At 47.8% G+C, this 17,886-nt stretch overlaps 12 non-coding genes across 12 annotated transcripts; all 12 read right to left on the bottom strand.

The window, feature by feature from the left end:
* Positions 1–940: 940 nt before the first annotated feature.
* Positions 941–1,131, bottom strand: LOC142723905 (U2 spliceosomal RNA). Its single transcript, XR_012875760.1, has one exon. It is a non-coding gene; the product is annotated as a U2 spliceosomal RNA (small nuclear RNA).
* Positions 1,132–2,415: 1,284 nt separating this feature from the next.
* Positions 2,416–2,606, bottom strand: LOC142723903 (U2 spliceosomal RNA). Its single transcript, XR_012875759.1, has one exon. It is a non-coding gene; the product is annotated as a U2 spliceosomal RNA (small nuclear RNA).
* Positions 2,607–3,914: 1,308 nt separating this feature from the next.
* Positions 3,915–4,105, bottom strand: LOC142723902 (U2 spliceosomal RNA). Its single transcript, XR_012875758.1, has one exon. It is a non-coding gene; the product is annotated as a U2 spliceosomal RNA (small nuclear RNA).
* A 1,292-nt stretch (positions 4,106–5,397) lies between these two features.
* Positions 5,398–5,588, bottom strand: LOC142723901 (U2 spliceosomal RNA). Its single transcript, XR_012875757.1, has one exon. It is a non-coding gene; the product is annotated as a U2 spliceosomal RNA (small nuclear RNA).
* Positions 5,589–6,868: 1,280 nt separating this feature from the next.
* Positions 6,869–7,059, bottom strand: LOC142724028 (U2 spliceosomal RNA). The gene has a single exon (XR_012875881.1). It is a non-coding gene; the product is annotated as a U2 spliceosomal RNA (small nuclear RNA).
* A 1,296-nt stretch (positions 7,060–8,355) lies between these two features.
* On the bottom strand, positions 8,356–8,546 carry LOC142723899 (U2 spliceosomal RNA). Its single transcript, XR_012875755.1, has one exon. It is a non-coding gene; the product is annotated as a U2 spliceosomal RNA (small nuclear RNA).
* Positions 8,547–9,846: 1,300 nt separating this feature from the next.
* LOC142723898 (U2 spliceosomal RNA) lies at positions 9,847–10,037 on the bottom strand. Its single transcript, XR_012875754.1, has one exon. It is a non-coding gene; the product is annotated as a U2 spliceosomal RNA (small nuclear RNA).
* A 1,268-nt stretch (positions 10,038–11,305) lies between these two features.
* Positions 11,306–11,496, bottom strand: LOC142724027 (U2 spliceosomal RNA). Its single transcript, XR_012875880.1, has one exon. It is a non-coding gene; the product is annotated as a U2 spliceosomal RNA (small nuclear RNA).
* Positions 11,497–12,788: 1,292 nt separating this feature from the next.
* On the bottom strand, positions 12,789–12,979 carry LOC142723897 (U2 spliceosomal RNA). Its single transcript, XR_012875752.1, has one exon. It is a non-coding gene; the product is annotated as a U2 spliceosomal RNA (small nuclear RNA).
* Positions 12,980–14,275: 1,296 nt separating this feature from the next.
* Positions 14,276–14,466, bottom strand: LOC142723896 (U2 spliceosomal RNA). Its single transcript, XR_012875751.1, has one exon. It is a non-coding gene; the product is annotated as a U2 spliceosomal RNA (small nuclear RNA).
* A 1,295-nt stretch (positions 14,467–15,761) lies between these two features.
* LOC142723895 (U2 spliceosomal RNA) lies at positions 15,762–15,952 on the bottom strand. The gene has a single exon (XR_012875750.1). It is a non-coding gene; the product is annotated as a U2 spliceosomal RNA (small nuclear RNA).
* Positions 15,953–17,236: 1,284 nt separating this feature from the next.
* Positions 17,237–17,427, bottom strand: LOC142723894 (U2 spliceosomal RNA). Its single transcript, XR_012875749.1, has one exon. It is a non-coding gene; the product is annotated as a U2 spliceosomal RNA (small nuclear RNA).
* Positions 17,428–17,886: the final 459 nt, after the last annotated feature.

Genomic DNA, 17,886 nt, shown 5'->3' with positions numbered 1-17,886 from the left:
GCACTGACCAACACTGCCTGGGCCCAGGCTTTTATCTCTGAGGCCCCATTATGATGTCAGAAAGCTGGCTCTGGAATCCTGAGGGCTCCACTATGACACGTGCAAAGTTCCGTCTGAACTTTATATAAGACGGTGAGGCTCAGTCAGTCACTCAGTGTTGCCTGAGAGGGCAACACTGCAACAGCCGGCCGCCAGGCTGTCTTTTTTTTGCACAGCTAGTTGCCTCCAGGAGGCCACAAGAGGGAGACAAGGGACTGCAAAATGGAAAATAGGCATCCACCAACTTTACAGACAACTTCTCCTTGCTCCTACAACCTCCATCCTTGCACAGTTTGTTATTCTTCTAGGTAACATAGTAACAAATCCAAATTGCTGCTCTCTTTGTAGGCAAGCAAGGCTTTGTTGCAACTGCAATTCTTACTTCTTCTTGAAATGTAGGGACGACAGTACATTCCATCACATCCATCTAGTGTACACAGGTAGGTCCATTGTGGCGGGCAGGCGAGCGGGCGGGCTGCTTTATTGGCTGTTTGCTGTTCCCCTACTCCACTCCACTATTTGACTGTTGTGCTGCATCAATCAATCAATCAATCAATCAATCAATCAATCAATCAATCAATCAATCAATCAATCAATCAATCAGTGGCTGGCTCAGGTGCAGCTCTTTAACTTACCTAAAAGGGAGGGCGGAGAGAAGACAAGGAAGGTGAATGAGGTGTTCCAATGTGAAATGCCGGAAACACAGAAACACAGACGACACACAACAAGAGGTGGCAATCTATTCATTAATTGCATTTAATCAATGAGCTCATTATCACTCATGCATTGTCCAACAGGTGTTGAAATAATGGGATTAAAAGGGGAGATCCCTTCAGAAAGACAGAAACAATAGCAAAGACAAAAAACACTTTTGGAATCTGCTTTTAGTCAACACATAAGGAAAGGGTGCACCGGTCCTGGAAATACTGCAATACCAGGTCAATGCGTGGAGTGGACAGAGCAAGCTCTATTTCCATCTCCCTGTTCTAAAAATCCATTTAATATATGGTCCCCAGATAGGGGACGTATCAGATATTAAACTGATAAGAACAGATACTACACTTGATCTTAGCCAAAAGGCCGAGAAGCGATAACCCGAACGGGCCGCGCGTTGCCCGAGCCTGCCCGATACTGCTGTTCAGCCCTTGCAGCGATTCAGCCTACTTCTAGGCAATTCCATGGGGCCCTGCAGGCTCACACACTCACAGCTACACGGGAGGTGAATAAAGGCCGGAGAGGAAGCCAGACAGGATTTGCTTCTTTTGCTTGCACCACAATGCAGTGCTGAAAGAGGAGGAATCTACATAAAAACGCCTTCCTGGCAACGCCCAAATGCCCTGCTGCCATGCAGATAAACACTGGCAGCGGCAGCAAGTGCATGCCCACAGCCACCCCTTGTTCCTTCACACCTTGTATCAGCTGTAATCCAGTCCAGTCCAGTGCTGCCTGCTGAGCAGCACTGACCAACACTGCCTGGGCCCAGGCTTTTATCTCTGAGGCCCCATTATGATGTCAGAAAGCTGGCTCTGGAATCCTGAGGGCTCCACTATGACACGTGCAAAGTTCCGTCTGAACTTTATATAAGCCGGTGAGGCTCAGTCAGTCACTCAGTGTTGCCTGAGAGGGCAACACTGCAACAGCCGGCCGCCAGGCTGTCTTTTTTTTGCACAGCTAGTTGCCTCCAGGAGGCCACAAGAGGGAGACAAGGGACTGCAAAATGGAAAATAGGCATCCACCAACTTTACAGACAACTTCTCCTTGCTCCTACAACCTCCATCCTTGCACAGTTTGTTATTCTTCTAGGTAACATAGTAACAAATCCAAATTGCTGCTCTCTTTGTAGGCAAGCAAGGCTTTGTTGCAACTGCAATTCTTACTTCTTCTTGAAATGTAGGGACGACAGTACATTCCATCACATCCATCTAGTGTACACAGGTAGGTCCATTGTGGCGGGCAGGCGAGCGGGCGGGCTGCTTTATTGGCTGTTTGCTGTTCCCCTACTCCACTCCACTATTTGACTGTTGTGCTGCATCAATCAATCAATCAATCAATCAATCAATCAATCAATCAATCAATCAGTGGCTGGCTCAGGTGCAGCTCTTTAACTTACCTAAAAGGGAGGGCGGAGAGAAGACAAGGAAGGTGAATGAGGTGTTCCAATGTGAAATGCCGGAAACACAGAAACACAGACGACACACAACAAGAGGTGGCAATCTATTCATTAATTGCATTTAATCAATGAGCTCATTATCACTCATGCATTGTCCAACAGGTGTTGAAATAATGGGATTAAAAGGGGAGATCCCTTCAGAAAGACAGAAACAATAGCAAAGACAAAAAACACTTTTGGAATCTGCTTTTAGTCAACACATAAGGAAAGGGTGCACCGGTCCTGGAAATACTGCAATACCAGGTCAATGCGTGGAGTGGACAGAGCAAGCTCTATTTCCATCTCCCTGTTCTAAAAATCCATTTAATATATGGTCCCCAGATAGGGGACGTATCAGATATTAAACTGATAAGAACAGATACTACACTTGATCTTAGCCAAAAGGCCGAGAAGCGATAACCCGAACGGGCCGCGCGTTGCCCGAGCCTGCCCGATACTGCTGTTCAGCCCTTGCAGCGATTCAGCCTACTTCTAGGCAATTCCATGGGGCCCTGCAGGCTCACACACTCACAGCTACACGGGAGGTGAATAAAGGCCGGAGAGGAAGCCAGACAGGATTTGCTTCTTTTGCTTGCACCACAATGCAGTGCTGAAAGAGGAGGAATCTACATAAAAACGCCTTCCTGGCAACGCCCAAATGCCCTGCTGCCATGCAGATAAACACTGGCAGCGGCAGCAAGTGCATGCCCACAGCCACCCCTTGTTCCTTCACACCTTGTATCAGCTGTAATCCAGTCCAGTCCAGTGCTGCCTGCTGAGCAGCACTGACCAACACTGCCTGGGCCCAGGCTTTTATCTCTGAGGCCCCATTATGATGTCAGAAAGCTGGCTCTGGAATCCTGAGGGCTCCACTATGACACGTGCAAAGTTCCGTCTGAACTTTATATAAGACGGTGAGGCTCAGTCAGTCACTCAGTGTTGCCTGAGAGGGCAACACTGCAACAGCCGGCCGCCAGGCTGTCTTTTTTTTGCACAGCTAGTTGCCTCCAGGAGGCCACAAGAGGGAGACAAGGGACTGCAAAATGGAAAATAGGCATCCACCAACTTTACAGACAACTTCTCCTTGCTCCTACAACCTCCATCCTTGCACAGTTTGTTATTCTTCTAGGTAACATAGTAACAAATCCAAATTGCTGCTCTCTTTGTAGGCAAGCAAGGCTTTGTTGCAACTGCAATTCTTACTTCTTCTTGAAATGTAGGGACGACAGTACATTCCATCACATCCATCTAGTGTACACAGGTAGGTCCATTGTGGCGGGCAGGCGAGCGGGCGGGCTGCTTTATTGGCTGTTTGCTGTTCCCCTACTCCACTCCACTATTTGACTGTTGTGCTGCATCAATCAATCAATCAATCAATCAATCAATCAATCAATCAATCAATCAATCAATCAATCAATCAATCAATCAGTGGCTGGCTCAGGTGCAGCTCTTTAACTTACCTAAAAGGGAGGGCGGAGAGAAGACAAGGAAGGTGAATGAGGTGTTCCAATGTGAAATGCCGGAAACACAGAAACACAGACGACACACAACAAGAGGTGGCAATCTATTCATTAATTGCATTTAATCAATGAGCTCATTATCACTCATGCATTGTCCAACAGGTGTTGAAATAATGGGATTAAAAGGGGAGATCCCTTCAGAAAGACAGAAACAATAGCAAAGACAAAAAACACTTTTGGAATCTGCTTTTAGTCAACACATAAGGAAAGGGTGCACCGGTCCTGGAAATACTGCAATACCAGGTCAATGCGTGGAGTGGACAGAGCAAGCTCTATTTCCATCTCCCTGTTCTAAAAATCCATTTAATATATGGTCCCCAGATAGGGGACGTATCAGATATTAAACTGATAAGAACAGATACTACACTTGATCTTAGCCAAAAGGCCGAGAAGCGATAACCCGAACGGGCCGCGCGTTGCCCGAGCCTGCCCGATACTGCTGTTCAGCCCTTGCAGCGATTCAGCCTACTTCTAGGCAATTCCATGGGGCCCTGCAGGCTCACACACTCACAGCTACACGGGAGGTGAATAAAGGCCGGAGAGGAAGCCAGACAGGATTTGCTTCTTTTGCTTGCACCACAATGCAGTGCTGAAAGAGGAGGAATCTACATAAAAACGCCTTCCTGGCAACGCCCAAATGCCCTGCTGCCATGCAGATAAACACTGGCAGCGGCAGCAAGTGCATGCCCACAGCCACCCCTTGTTCCTTCACACCTTGTATCAGCTGTAATCCAGTCCAGTCCAGTGCTGCCTGCTGAGCAGCACTGACCAACACTGCCTGGGCCCAGGCTTTTATCTCTGAGGCCCCATTATGATGTCAGAAAGCTGGCTCTGGAATCCTGAGGGCTCCACTATGACACGTGCAAAGTTCCGTCTGAACTTTATATAAGACGGTGAGGCTCAGTCAGTCACTCAGTGTTGCCTGAGAGGGCAACACTGCAACAGCCGGCCGCCAGGCTGTCTTTTTTTTGCACAGCTAGTTGCCTCCAGGAGGCCACAAGAGGGAGACAAGGGACTGCAAAATGGAAAATAGGCATCCACCAACTTTACAGACAACTTCTCCTTGCTCCTACAACCTCCATCCTTGCACAGTTTGTTATTCTTCTAGGTAACATAGTAACAAATCCAAATTGCTGCTCTCTTTGTAGGCAAGCAAGGCTTTGTTGCAACTGCAATTCTTACTTCTTCTTGAAATGTAGGGACGACAGTACATTCCATCACATCCATCTAGTGTACACAGGTAGGTCCATTGTGGCGGGCAGGCGAGCGGGCGGGCTGCTTTATTGGCTGTTTGCTGTTCCCCTACTCCACTCCACTATTTGACTGTTGTGCTGCATCAATCAATCAATCAATCAATCAATCAATCAATCAATCAATCAATCAATCAATCAGTGGCTGGCTCAGGTGCAGCTCTTTAACTTACCTAAAAGGGAGGGCGGAGAGAAGACAAGGAAGGTGAATGAGGTGTTCCAATGTGAAATGCCGGAAACACAGAAACACAGACGACACACAACAAGAGGTGGCAATCTATTCATTAATTGCATTTAATCAATGAGCTCATTATCACTCATGCATTGTCCAACAGGTGTTGAAATAATGGGATTAAAAGGGGAGATCCCTTCAGAAAGACAGAAACAATAGCAAAGACAAAAAACACTTTTGGAATCTGCTTTTAGTCAACACATAAGGAAAGGGTGCACCGGTCCTGGAAATACTGCAATACCAGGTCAATGCGTGGAGTGGACAGAGCAAGCTCTATTTCCATCTCCCTGTTCTAAAAATCCATTTAATATATGGTCCCCAGATAGGGGACGTATCAGATATTAAACTGATAAGAACAGATACTACACTTGATCTTAGCCAAAAGGCCGAGAAGCGATAACCCGAACGGGCCGCGCGTTGCCCGAGCCTGCCCGATACTGCTGTTCAGCCCTTGCAGCGATTCAGCCTACTTCTAGGCAATTCCATGGGGCCCTGCAGGCTCACACACTCACAGCTACACGGGAGGTGAATAAAGGCCGGAGAGGAAGCCAGACAGGATTTGCTTCTTTTGCTTGCACCACAATGCAGTGCTGAAAGAGGAGGAATCTACATAAAAACGCCTTCCTGGCAACGCCCAAATGCCCTGCTGCCATGCAGATAAACACTGGCAGCGGCAGCAAGTGCATGCCCACAGCCACCCCTTGTTCCTTCACACCTTGTATCAGCTGTAATCCAGTCCAGTCCAGTGCTGCCTGCTGAGCAGCACTGACCAACACTGCCTGGGCCCAGGCTTTTATCTCTGAGGCCCCATTATGATGTCAGAAAGCTGGCTCTGGAATCCTGAGGGCTCCACTATGACACGTGCAAAGTTCCGTCTGAACTTTATATAAGACGGTGAGGCTCAGTCAGTCACTCAGTGTTGCCTGAGAGGGCAACACTGCAACAGCCGGCCGCCAGGCTGTCTTTTTTTTGCACAGCTAGTTGCCTCCAGGAGGCCACAAGAGGGAGACAAGGGACTGCAAAATGGAAAATAGGCATCCACCAACTTTACAGACAACTTCTCCTTGCTCCTACAACCTCCATCCTTGCACAGTTTGTTATTCTTCTAGGTAACATAGTAACAAATCCAAATTGCTGCTCTCTTTGTAGGCAAGCAAGGCTTTGTTGCAACTGCAATTCTTACTTCTTCTTGAAATGTAGGGACGACAGTACATTCCATCACATCCATCTAGTGTACACAGGTAGGTCCATTGTGGCGGGCAGGCGAGCGGGCGGGCTGCTTTATTGGCTGTTTGCTGTTCCCCTACTCCACTCCACTATTTGACTGTTGTGCTGCATCAATCAATCAATCAATCAATCAATCAATCAATCAATCAATCAGTGGCTGGCTCAGGTGCAGCTCTTTAACTTACCTAAAAGGGAGGGCGGAGAGAAGACAAGGAAGGTGAATGAGGTGTTCCAATGTGAAATGCCGGAAACACAGAAACACAGACGACACACAACAAGAGGTGGCAATCTATTCATTAATTGCATTTAATCAATGAGCTCATTATCACTCATGCATTGTCCAACAGGTGTTGAAATAATGGGATTAAAAGGGGAGATCCCTTCAGAAAGACAGAAACAATAGCAAAGACAAAAAACACTTTTGGAATCTGCTTTTAGTCAACACATAAGGAAAGGGTGCACCGGTCCTGGAAATACTGCAATACCAGGTCAATGCGTGGAGTGGACAGAGCAAGCTCTATTTCCATCTCCCTGTTCTAAAAATCCATTTAATATATGGTCCCCAGATAGGCGACGTATCAGATATTAAACTGATAAGAACAGATACTACACTTGATCTTAGCCAAAAGGCCGAGAAGCGATAACCCGAACGGGCCGCGCGTTGCCCGAGCCTGCCCGATACTGCTGTTCAGCCCTTGCAGCGATTCAGCCTACTTCTAGGCAATTCCATGGGGCCCTGCAGGCTCACACACTCACAGCTACACGGGAGGTGAATAAAGGCCGGAGAGGAAGCCAGACAGGATTTGCTTCTTTTGCTTGCACCACAATGCAGTGCTGAAAGAGGAGGAATCTACATAAAAACGCCTTCCTGGCAACGCCCAAATGCCCTGCTGCCATGCAGATAAACACTGGCAGCGGCAGCAAGTGCATGCCCACAGCCACCCCTTGTTCCTTCACACCTTGTATCAGCTGTAATCCAGTCCAGTCCAGTGCTGCCTGCTGAGCAGCACTGACCAACACTGCCTGGGCCCAGGCTTTTATCTCTGAGGCCCCATTATGATGTCAGAAAGCTGGCTCTGGAATCCTGAGGGCTCCACTATGACACGTGCAAAGTTCCGTCTGAACTTTATATAAGACGGTGAGGCTCAGTCAGTCACTCAGTGTTGCCTGAGAGGGCAACACTGCAACAGCCGGCCGCCAGGCTGTCTTTTTTTTGCACAGCTAGTTGCCTCCAGGAGGCCACAAGAGGGAGACAAGGGACTGCAAAATGGAAAATAGGCATCCACCAACTTTACAGACAACTTCTCCTTGCTCCTACAACCTCCATCCTTGCACAGTTTGTTATTCTTCTAGGTAACATAGTAACAAATCCAAATTGCTGCTCTCTTTGTAGGCAAGCAAGGCTTTGTTGCAACTGCAATTCTTACTTCTTCTTGAAATGTAGGGACGACAGTACATTCCATCACATCCATCTAGTGTACACAGGTAGGTCCATTGTGGCGGGCAGGCGAGCGGGCGGGCTGCTTTATTGGCTGTTTGCTGTTCCCCTACTCCACTCCACTATTTGACTGTTGTGCTGCATCAATCAATCAATCAATCAATCAATCAATCAATCAATCAATCAATCAATCAATCAATCAGTGGCTGGCTCAGGTGCAGCTCTTTAACTTACCTAAAAGGGAGGGCGGAGAGAAGACAAGGAAGGTGAATGAGGTGTTCCAATGTGAAATGCCGGAAACACAGAAACACAGACGACACACAACAAGAGGTGGCAATCTATTCATTAATTGCATTTAATCAATGAGCTCATTATCACTCATGCATTGTCCAACAGGTGTTGAAATAATGGGATTAAAAGGGGAGATCCCTTCAGAAAGACAGAAACAATAGCAAAGACAAAAAACACTTTTGGAATCTGCTTTTAGTCAACACATAAGGAAAGGGTGCACCGGTCCTGGAAATACTGCAATACCAGGTCAATGCGTGGAGTGGACAGAGCAAGCTCTATTTCCATCTCCCTGTTCTAAAAATCCATTTAATATATGGTCCCCAGATAGGGGACGTATCAGATATTAAACTGATAAGAACAGATACTACACTTGATCTTAGCCAAAAGGCCGAGAAGCGATAACCCGAACGGGCCGCGCGTTGCCCGAGCCTGCCCGATACTGCTGTTCAGCCCTTGCAGCGATTCAGCCTACTTCTAGGCAATTCCATGGGGCCCTGCAGGCTCACACACTCACAGCTACACGGGAGGTGAATAAAGGCCGGAGAGGAAGCCAGACAGGATTTGCTTCTTTTGCTTGCACCACAATGCAGTGCTGAAAGAGGAGGAATCTACATAAAAACGCCTTCCTGGCAACGCCCAAATGCCCTGCTGCCATGCAGATAAACACTGGCAGCGGCAGCAAGTGCATGCCCACAGCCACCCCTTGTTCCTTCACACCTTGTATCAGCTGTAATCCAGTCCAGTCCAGTGCTGCCTGCTGAGCAGCACTGACCAACACTGCCTGGGCCCAGGCTTTTATCTCTGAGGCCCCATTATGATGTCAGAAAGCTGGCTCTGGAATCCTGAGGGCTCCACTATGACACGTGCAAAGTTCCGTCTGAACTTTATATAAGACGGTGAGGCTCAGTCAGTCACTCAGTGTTGCCTGAGAGGGCAACACTGCAACAGCCGGCCGCCAGGCTGTCTTTTTTTTGCACAGCTAGTTGCCTCCAGGAGGCCACAAGAGGGAGACAAGGGACTGCAAAATGGAAAATAGGCATCCACCAACTTTACAGACAACTTCTCCTTGCTCCTACAACCTCCATCCTTGCACAGTTTGTTATTCTTCTAGGTAACATAGTAACAAATCCAAATTGCTGCTCTCTTTGTAGGCAAGCAAGGCTTTGTTGCAACTGCAATTCTTACTTCTTCTTGAAATGTAGGGACGACAGTACATTCCATCACATCCATCTAGTGTACACAGGTAGGTCCATTGTGGCGGGCAGGCGAGCGGGCGGGCTGCTTTATTGGCTGTTTGCTGTTCCCCTACTCCACTCCACTATTTGACTGTTGTGCTGCATCAATCAATCAATCAATCAATCAATCAATCAATCAATCAATCAATCAATCAATCAATCAATCAGTGGCTGGCTCAGGTGCAGCTCTTTAACTTACCTAAAAGGGAGGGCGGAGAGAAGACAAGGAAGGTGAATGAGGTGTTCCAATGTGAAATGCCGGAAACACAGAAACACAGACGACACACAACAAGAGGTGGCAATCTATTCATTAATTGCATTTAATCAATGAGCTCATTATCACTCATGCATTGTCCAACAGGTGTTGAAATAATGGGATTAAAAGGGGAGATCCCTTCAGAAAGACAGAAACAATAGCAAAGACAAAAAACACTTTTGGAATCTGCTTTTAGTCAACACATAAGGAAAGGGTGCACCGGTCCTGGAAATACTGCAATACCAGGTCAATGCGTGGAGTGGACAGAGCAAGCTCTATTTCCATCTCCCTGTTCTAAAAATCCATTTAATATATGGTCCCCAGATAGGGGACGTATCAGATATTAAACTGATAAGAACAGATACTACACTTGATCTTAGCCAAAAGGCCGAGAAGCGATAACCCGAACGGGCCGCGCGTTGCCCGAGCCTGCCCGATACTGCTGTTCAGCCCTTGCAGCGATTCAGCCTACTTCTAGGCAATTCCATGGGGCCCTGCAGGCTCACACACTCACAGCTACACGGGAGGTGAATAAAGGCCGGAGAGGAAGCCAGACAGGATTTGCTTCTTTTGCTTGCACCACAATGCAGTGCTGAAAGAGGAGGAATCTACATAAAAACGCCTTCCTGGCAACGCCCAAATGCCCTGCTGCCATGCAGATAAACACTGGCAGCGGCAGCAAGTGCATGCCCACAGCCACCCCTTGTTCCTTCACACCTTGTATCAGCTGTAATCCAGTCCAGTCCAGTGCTGCCTGCTGAGCAGCACTGACCAACACTGCCTGGGCCCAGGCTTTTATCTCTGAGGCCCCATTATGATGTCAGAAAGCTGGCTCTGGAATCCTGAGGGCTCCACTATGACACGTGCAAAGTTCCGTCTGAACTTTATATAAGCCGGTGAGGCTCAGTCAGTCACTCAGTGTTGCCTGAGAGGGCAACACTGCAACAGCCGGCCGCCAGGCTGTCTTTTTTTTGCACAGCTAGTTGCCTCCAGGAGGCCACAAGAGGGAGACAAGGGACTGCAAAATGGAAAATAGGCATCCACCAACTTTACAGACAACTTCTCCTTGCTCCTACAACCTCCATCCTTGCACAGTTTGTTATTCTTCTAGGTAACATAGTAACAAATCCAAATTGCTGCTCTCTTTGTAGGCAAGCAAGGCTTTGTTGCAACTGCAATTCTTACTTCTTCTTGAAATGTAGGGACGACAGTACATTCCATCACATCCATCTAGTGTACACAGGTAGGTCCATTGTGGCGGGCAGGCGAGCGGGCGGGCTGCTTTATTGGCTGTTTGCTGTTCCCCTACTCCACTCCACTATTTGACTGTTGTGCTGCATCAATCAATCAATCAATCAATCAATCAATCAGTGGCTGGCTCAGGTGCAGCTCTTTAACTTACCTAAAAGGGAGGGCGGAGAGAAGACAAGGAAGGTGAATGAGGTGTTCCAATGTGAAATGCCGGAAACACAGAAACACAGACGACACACAACAAGAGGTGGCAATCTATTCATTAATTGCATTTAATCAATGAGCTCATTATCACTCATGCATTGTCCAACAGGTGTTGAAATAATGGGATTAAAAGGGGAGATCCCTTCAGAAAGACAGAAACAATAGCAAAGACAAAAAACACTTTTGGAATCTGCTTTTAGTCAACACATAAGGAAAGGGTGCACCGGTCCTGGAAATACTGCAATACCAGGTCAATGCGTGGAGTGGACAGAGCAAGCTCTATTTCCATCTCCCTGTTCTAAAAATCCATTTAATATATGGTCCCCAGATAGGCGACGTATCAGATATTAAACTGATAAGAACAGATACTACACTTGATCTTAGCCAAAAGGCCGAGAAGCGATAACCCGAACGGGCCGCGCGTTGCCCGAGCCTGCCCGATACTGCTGTTCAGCCCTTGCAGCGATTCAGCCTACTTCTAGGCAATTCCATGGGGCCCTGCAGGCTCACACACTCACAGCTACACGGGAGGTGAATAAAGGCCGGAGAGGAAGCCAGACAGGATTTGCTTCTTTTGCTTGCACCACAATGCAGTGCTGAAAGAGGAGGAATCTACATAAAAACGCCTTCCTGGCAACGCCCAAATGCCCTGCTGCCATGCAGATAAACACTGGCAGCGGCAGCAAGTGCATGCCCACAGCCACCCCTTGTTCCTTCACACCTTGTATCAGCTGTAATCCAGTCCAGTCCAGTGCTGCCTGCTGAGCAGCACTGACCAACACTGCCTGGGCCCAGGCTTTTATCTCTGAGGCCCCATTATGATGTCAGAAAGCTGGCTCTGGAATCCTGAGGGCTCCACTATGACACGTGCAAAGTTCCGTCTGAACTTTATATAAGACGGTGAGGCTCAGTCAGTCACTCAGTGTTGCCTGAGAGGGCAACACTGCAACAGCCGGCCGCCAGGCTGTCTTTTTTTTGCACAGCTAGTTGCCTCCAGGAGGCCACAAGAGGGAGACAAGGGACTGCAAAATGGAAAATAGGCATCCACCAACTTTACAGACAACTTCTCCTTGCTCCTACAACCTCCATCCTTGCACAGTTTGTTATTCTTCTAGGTAACATAGTAACAAATCCAAATTGCTGCTCTCTTTGTAGGCAAGCAAGGCTTTGTTGCAACTGCAATTCTTACTTCTTCTTGAAATGTAGGGACGACAGTACATTCCATCACATCCATCTAGTGTACACAGGTAGGTCCATTGTGGCGGGCAGGCGAGCGGGCGGGCTGCTTTATTGGCTGTTTGCTGTTCCCCTACTCCACTCCACTATTTGACTGTTGTGCTGCATCAATCAATCAATCAATCAATCAATCAATCAATCAATCAATCAATCAATCAATCAGTGGCTGGCTCAGGTGCAGCTCTTTAACTTACCTAAAAGGGAGGGCGGAGAGAAGACAAGGAAGGTGAATGAGGTGTTCCAATGTGAAATGCCGGAAACACAGAAACACAGACGACACACAACAAGAGGTGGCAATCTATTCATTAATTGCATTTAATCAATGAGCTCATTATCACTCATGCATTGTCCAACAGGTGTTGAAATAATGGGATTAAAAGGGGAGATCCCTTCAGAAAGACAGAAACAATAGCAAAGACAAAAAACACTTTTGGAATCTGCTTTTAGTCAACACATAAGGAAAGGGTGCACCGGTCCTGGAAATACTGCAATACCAGGTCAATGCGTGGAGTGGACAGAGCAAGCTCTATTTCCATCTCCCTGTTCTAAAAATCCATTTAATATATGGTCCCCAGATAGGGGACGTATCAGATATTAAACTGATAAGAACAGATACTACACTTGATCTTAGCCAAAAGGCCGAGAAGCGATAACCCGAACGGGCCGCGCGTTGCCCGAGCCTGCCCGATGCTGCTGTTCAGCCCTTGCAGCGATTCAGCCTACTTCTAGGCAATTCCATGGGGCCCTGCAGGCTCACACACTCACAGCTACACGGGAGGTGAATAAAGGCCGGAGAGGAAGCCAGACAGGATTTGCTTCTTTTGCTTGCACCACAATGCAGTGCTGAAAGAGGAGGAATCTACATAAAAACGCCTTCCTGGCAACGCCCAAATGCCCTGCTGCCATGCAGATAAACACTGGCAGCGGCAGCAAGTGCATGCCCACAGCCACCCCTTGTTCCTTCACACCTTGTATCAGCTGTAATCCAGTCCAGTCCAGTGCTGCCTGCTGAGCAGCACTGACCAACACTGCCTGGGCCCAGGCTTTTATCTCTGAGGCCCCATTATGATGTCAGAAAGCTGGCTCTGGAATCCTGAGGGCTCCACTATGACACGTGCAAAGTTCCGTCTGAACTTTATATAAGACGGTGAGGCTCAGTCAGTCACTCAGTGTTGCCTGAGAGGGCAACACTGCAACAGCCGGCCGCCAGGCTGTCTTTTTTTTGCACAGCTAGTTGCCTCCAGGAGGCCACAAGAGGGAGACAAGGGACTGCAAAATGGAAAATAGGCATCCACCAACTTTACAGACAACTTCTCCTTGCTCCTACAACCTCCATCCTTGCACAGTTTGTTATTCTTCTAGGTAACATAGTAACAAATCCAAATTGCTGCTCTCTTTGTAGGCAAGCAAGGCTTTGTTGCAACTGCAATTCTTACTTCTTCTTGAAATGTAGGGACGACAGTACATTCCATCACATCCATCTAGTGTACACAGGTAGGTCCATTGTGGCGGGCAGGCGAGCGGGCGGGCTGCTTTATTGGCTGTTTGCTGTTCCCCTACTCCACTCCACTATTTGACTGTTGTGCTGCATCAATCAATCAATCAATCAATCAATCAATCAATCAATCAATCAATCAATCAATCAATCAGTGGCTGGCTCAGGTGCAGCTCTTTAACTTACCTAAAAGGGAGGGCGGAGAGAAGACAAGGAAGGTGAATGAGGTGTTCCAATGTGAAATGCCGGAAACACAGAAACACAGACGACACACAACAAGAGGTGGCAATCTATTCATTAATTGCATTTAATCAATGAGCTCATTATCACTCATGCATTGTCCAACAGGTGTTGAAATAATGGGATTAAAAGGGGAGATCCCTTCAGAAAGACAGAAACAATAGCAAAGACAAAAAACACTTTTGGAATCTGCTTTTAGTCAACACATAAGGAAAGGGTGCACCGGTCCTGGAAATACTGCAATACCAGGTCAATGCGTGGAGTGGACAGAGCAAGCTCTATTTCCATCTCCCTGTTCTAAAAATCCATTTAATATATGGTCCCCAGATAGGGGACGTATCAGATATTAAACTGATAAGAACAGATACTACACTTGATCTTAGCCAAAAGGCCGAGAAGCGATAACCCGAACGGGCCGCGCGTTGCCCGAGCCTGCCCGATACTGCTGTTCAGCCCTTGCAGCGATTCAGCCTACTTCTAGGCAATTCCATGGGGCCCTGCAGGCTCACACACTCACAGCTACACGGGAGGTGAATAAAGGCCGGAGAGGAAGCCAGACAGGATTTGCTTCTTTTGCTTGCACCACAATGCAGTGCTGAAAGAGGAGGAATCTACATAAAAACGCCTTCCTGGCAACGCCCAAATGCCCTGCTGCCATGCAGATAAACACTGGAGCGGCAGCAAGTGCATGCCCACAGCCACCCCTTGTTCCTTCACACCTTGTATCAGCTGTAATCCAGTCCAGTCCAGTGCTGCCTGCTGAGCAGCACTGACCAACACTGCCTGGGCCCAGGCTTTTATCTCTGAGGCCCCATTATGATGTCAGAAAGCTGGCTCTGGAATCCTGAGGGCTCCACTATGACACGTGCAAAGTTCCGTCTGAACTTTATATAAGACGGTGAGGCTCAGTCAGTCACTCAGTGTTGCCTGAGAGGGCAACACTGCAACAGCCGGCCGCCAGGCTGTCTTTTTTTTGCACAGCTAGTTGCCTCCAGGAGGCCACAAGAGGGAGACAAGGGACTGCAAAATGGAAAATAGGCATCCACCAACTTTACAGACAACTTCTCCTTGCTCCTACAACCTCCATCCTTGCACAGTTTGTTATTCTTCTAGGTAACATAGTAACAAATCCAAATTGCTGCTCTCTTTGTAGGCAAGCAAGGCTTTGTTGCAACTGCAATTCTTACTTCTTCTTGAAATGTAGGGACGACAGTACATTCCATCACATCCATCTAGTGTACACAGGTAGGTCCATTGTGGCGGGCAGGCGAGCGGGCGGGCTGCTTTATTGGCTGTTTGCTGTTCCCCTACTCCACTCCACTATTTGACTGTTGTGCTGCATCAATCAATCAATCAATCAATCAATCAATCAATCAATCAATCAATCAATCAATCAATCAGTGGCTGGCTCAGGTGCAGCTCTTTAACTTACCTAAAAGGGAGGGCGGAGAGAAGACAAGGAAGGTGAATGAGGTGTTCCAATGTGAAATGCCGGAAACACAGAAACACAGACAACACACAACAAGAGGTGGCAATCTATTCATTAATTGCATTTAATCAATGAGCTCATTATCACTCATGCATTGTCCAACAGGTGTTGAAATAATGGGATTAAAAGGGGAGATCCCTTCAGAAAGACAGAAACAATAGCAAAGACAAAAAACACTTTTGGAATCTGCTTTTAGTCAACACATAAGGAAAGGGTGCACCGGTCCTGGAAATACTGCAATACCAGGTCAATGCGTGGAGTGGACAGAGCAAGCTCTATTTCCATCTCCCTGTTCTAAAAATCCATTTAATATATGGTCCCCAGATAGGGGACGTATCAGATATTAAACTGATAAGAACAGATACTACACTTGATCTTAGCCAAAAGGCCGAGAAGCGATAACCCGAACGGGCCGCGCGTTGCCCGAGCCTGCCCGATACTGCTGTTCAGCCCTTGCAGCGATTCAGCCTACTTCTAGGCAATTCCATGGGGCCCTGCAGGCTCACACACTCACAGCTACACGGGAGGTGAATAAAGGCCGGAGAGGAAGCCAGACAGGATTTGCTTCTTTTGCTTGCACCACAATGCAGTGCTGAAAGAGGAGGAATCTACATAAAAACGCCTTCCTGGCAACGCCCAAATGCCCTGCTGCCATGCAGATAAACACTGGCAGCGGCAGCAAGTGCATGCCCACAGCCACCCCTTGTTCCTTCACACCTTGTATCAGCTGTAATCCAGTCCAGTCCAGTGCTGCCTGCTGAGCAGCACTGACCAACACTGCCTGGGCCCAGGCTTTTATCTCTGAGGCCCCATTATGATGTCAGAAAGCTGGCTCTGGAATCCTGAGGGCTCCACTATGACACGTGCAAAGTTCCGTCTGAACTTTATATAAGACGGTGAGGCTCAGTCAGTCACTCAGTGTTGCCTGAGAGGGCAACACTGCAACAGCCGGCCGCCAGGCTGTCTTTTTTTTGCACAGCTAGTTGCCTCCAGGAGGCCACAAGAGGGAGACAAGGGACTGCAAAATGGAAAATAGGCATCCACCAACTTTACAGACAACTTCTCCTTGCTCCTACAACCTCCATCCTTGCACAGTTTGTTATTCTTCTAGGTAACATAGTAACAAATCCAAATTGCTGCTCTCTTTGTAGGCAAGCAAGGCTTTGTTGCAACTGCAATTCTTACTTCTTCTTGAAATGTAGGGACGACAGTACATTCCATCACATCCATCTAGTGTACACAGGTAGGTCCATTGTGGCGGGCAGGCGAGCGGGCGGGCTGCTTTATTGGCTGTTTGCTGTTCCCCTACTCCACTCCACTATTTGACTGTTGTGCTGCATCAATCAATCAATCAATCAATCAATCAATCAATCAATCAATCAATCAGTGGCTGGCTCAGGTGCAGCTCTTTAACTTACCTAAAAGGGAGGGCGGAGAGAAGACAAGGAAGGTGAATGAGGTGTTCCAATGTGAAATGCCGGAAACACAGAAACACAGACGACACACAACAAGAGGTGGCAATCTATTCATTAATTGCATTTAATCAATGAGCTCATTATCACTCATGCATTGTCCAACAGGTGTTGAAATAATGGGATTAAAAGGGGAGATCCCTTCAGAAAGACAGAAACAATAGCAAAGACAAAAAACACTTTTGGAATCTGCTTTTAGTCAACACATAAGGAAAGGGTGCACCGGTCCTGGAAATACTGCAATACCAGGTCAATGCGTGGAGTGGACAGAGCAAGCTCTATTTCCATCTCCCTGTTCTAAAAATCCATTTAATATATGGTCCCCAGATAGGGGACGTATCAGATATTAAACTGATAAGAACAGATACTACACTTGATCTTAGCCAAAAGGCCGAGAAGCGATAACCCGAACGGGCCGCGCGTTGCCCGAGCCTGCCCGATACTGCTGTTCAGCCCTTGCAGCGATTCAGCCTACTTCTAGGCAATTCCATGGGGCCCTGCAGGCTCACACACTCACAGCTACACGGGAGGTGAATAAAGGCCGGAGAGGAAGCCAGACAGGATTTGCTTCTTTTGCTTGCACCACAATGCAGTGCTGAAAGAGGAGGAATCTACATAAAAACGCCTTCCTGGCAACGCCCAAATGCCCTGCTGCCATGCAGATAAACACTGGCAGCGGCAGCAAGTGCATGCCCACAGCCACCCCTTGTTCCTTCACACCTTGTATCAGCTGTAATCCAGTCCAGTCCAGTGCTGCCTGCTGAGCAGCACTGACCAACACTGCCTGGGCCCAGGCTTTTATCTCTGAGGCCCCATTATGATGTCAGAAAGCTGGCTCTGGAATCCTGAGGGCTCCACTATG

This window comes from Rhinoderma darwinii, unplaced genomic scaffold (genome assembly GCF_050947455.1).
Source record: "Rhinoderma darwinii isolate aRhiDar2 unplaced genomic scaffold, aRhiDar2.hap1 Scaffold_568, whole genome shotgun sequence".
NCBI lineage: Eukaryota > Metazoa > Chordata > Amphibia > Anura > Rhinodermatidae > Rhinoderma > Rhinoderma darwinii.
Note: the sequence above shows the minus strand (reverse complement) of the source record. Positions and strands in the feature narration are given on the sequence as shown.